Raw genomic sequence first — 2,956 nt, 5'->3', positions numbered from 1 at the left:
ACAGAACAAACTTTTTGAGGATCAGATTAGTTAGAACAGTGTGTTACAGATTGAAATAAAATCAATTCTCCAGGTGGATTAGCCAGCTGGCCACCCTCCCCTTCCCCCACCCCGGGGACGCCCCCATGCCAGGCAGCTTTCCCTCTCCCTGTAAACATCCCTCATCCAAGCACTTCCTCATCCATTACGCATTTGACCCTTACAGCTCTCTGCCTAGGTGGGCTCAGAGAGTGGGCTTAGAGAAATAAAACCTGTGCCTCTGCCCTAAACAGTCTCTTACCCGCAGGTAGACTGGACCCGGGAACATGTTATCACTTCTTTGTATTGAGGCTCTCTGAGGCACGGGTGTCTTAGTTATCTCTGTGTCCCTTGCATCCTCATAGTAGGAGGCACATGGCAAGGACTCCAGAGACATCTGTTGGAAATACATGAACATGTTCTCCACCTAATGATTCCTGGTATTGCCTTTGCCAATGATCTTCCAGCAGCTGCAGGAGCTTTCCAGGACCGGGATAATGGTCTCCTGTTTGTGAGGTCCAGAGAGCGGACAAGAGCCTCCAGGGCCCCACGAGAGGTGGGGCCAGGGTGCCAACACAGGTCTCTGTCCAGGGTGCTTCCAGCCAGCTGGTCTCGGCTTTAATGTTTTTCTTCCTTTCCCTCTCTCTTCCTCTCCTCCTCTCTCTCTTCCTTCCTTTCTTCCTATATTTATTTATTCATTTGAGAGAGAGAGAGAGAGAGAGAGAGAGAGGGCACAAGTGGGGAGGGGGAGAGAGGGAGAGGGAGAAGCAGGCTCCCCACTGAGCAGGGAGCCCAACTCAGTACTTGCTCCCAGGACCCTGGAATCATGATCAGAGCCAAAGGCAGAGGCTTAACAGACCGAGCCATGCAAGAGCCCCTCCTTTAATGCTTTTCTACCAGTTCTCTCCCAGTGGCTGTATTCACTTCCTGACTTCCTCTAGCCATCCCAGCTGACCCTCTTAGAATGCAGAACAGAGGCCAGGGAGGCAGGGGCTTGCAGAGGGGGATTGGCTGCATCCCTGGATGGCCATGGCCTGCGCTCAGGACAAAGCTGTAAGCCAGGGATGCAGCCTTTGGGACCCAGCTGCTCTGGCCCGGCCACAACAATACCTCCTCAAGTACCAGTGGTCTGCGCAGCAGACATCTGGGCCCTGACCCTCTCTCCAGCCTACCCCACCCCATTCCCGAGCCCCCAGGGCAGGGAAGGGCTTACTGTGGGAGATATTACTGGGTCATTAAGAAGAAAACAAACAGAAAGATGTGTGGGTTTTTGTTTTTTTTTTTTTTCTTTTGGCTGCATCAAAACGTTTCTGGCTTCCAAATGGCCACATGGATTTGCCCCATCCCCCCCTCAGATGCAGCTGCTCTATTTCTGGCTCCTGGGCTGTGAAGCTGAGTCAGCAAAGTAGGCTGTGTGGGGAGAGAGAGGCTGCCACTCACTCTTGGGGCCAGGGGCCCTAGGAAGTGCTGGCGTAACAGTAATTGTATCTCAGCTCTCACTTTGCAAGCCACTTCTTCATCCATTATGCATTTGACCGTTCTAGCTCTCCGCCTAGGTCAGCGGGATATTAGCAAGAGCAAAAAGGGACTGTGTAAATCTCAGTAAACTCAGATTGTCTGTGACCCTAATCGCTATTGCTGGTGTGAAACCTACAGCATAGGAATCTAATACTGCCCATGGCAGAGATAATGGAGTTATTCCAAAAACAAAATGTAACCTTGGGGCACAGCCAGCACACCTGGCTTCTCATCTCACATGCCAAATGAACCTCTGGGGCTCAGTTTTCCTACCTGTGAAGTGAGATTTATGAACCGTACGATCTTGGGGAAAGATTTGGAAGATTTGGAAGAAGATATATCAAGAGATAGCATTATAGGGTTATTACATCCCTAATGTTGCCACCCCACCCCCCAACCTCCACACCCACACGCTCTGAAGTGGAGTAAATGTCTGTTGAAATCAACAGATTCATGAACTTGTCCCCAGTTGTTAGCAAATCAGCAGACAATGCCTTTCTTAAGCATTTGAAACTAACTTCATTGTGCGATTGTCTTTTGTAGTCCCGAGCTCATGACGATCTTCTAGAACTTCTAAAGGGGTGTGAGAAGATGGGTCGGGGCCTGTACACCAACACATTTTTATGTGTCCTCAGGCCGTGATCTTCCTGCTGTTTCCTTGAGGGCAGTAGAGGGAGAGGGGTGGGGGGAGCCAGACACAGAGACCTCCACAAATCCACAGACACTCTAAGAAACAAAACATAAACAGAAGCTCAGTCCATGATTTTGCCAAGCTCCAGAGCATGCTGCTGACGATGTGAGGCACTAAAGCCTGTGGAGATGGACAATGGTCATCAATTCAATGAACACAATGCAAGGTCGAAAACCAAGACTTTCAACATGTGTTTATCATCAGTGGATCTGAACCACACAGTCACATATCTCCCTCCGGGGCTGAAACCAACTCCCGACAGAGGACAAATGAAAAAAAGTTTGCTTTCACTTTAAATAGTACCGTGAAAAGAGCAAAAACATATAATGACTTTATGAAATTTAGTATCAGTCATTTAAACAGATGTAGTTTATTAAAGCCTTTATAGTGTTATCATGTCAGAGAGGGAATTTATTAAATAAGATGAAAATTCATGGTGTGCACACAATGGTACCAATTGCTTTTGAACTCAAAAGTGTTTTTCTTCTAAATTTAATGAGATGCTTCAAATCCTCATCATAGTTTTGTAGCCCTTGCAGAAAACCTAACAAATATGTTAGTTATACAAAATATTAGTGAGAAAAATCAATACATATTAGTGCAATGAATATTTGTTATGTCTCAAATGGATATAAAATATATCTTTTAATGGTGTAAATTCTGTAAGAGATAATTGCTTTGAAGTCTAGATCCCAGCAAAGAGAATGATTTTCATAGTCTAATTTGTAT

The sequence above is a fragment of the Enhydra lutris genome, unplaced genomic scaffold (genome assembly GCF_002288905.1).
Source record: "Enhydra lutris kenyoni isolate GAN:26980312 unplaced genomic scaffold, ASM228890v2 scaffoldscaffold39, whole genome shotgun sequence".
NCBI lineage: Eukaryota > Metazoa > Chordata > Mammalia > Carnivora > Mustelidae > Enhydra > Enhydra lutris.
This window is presented reverse-complemented; position numbering follows the sequence as displayed.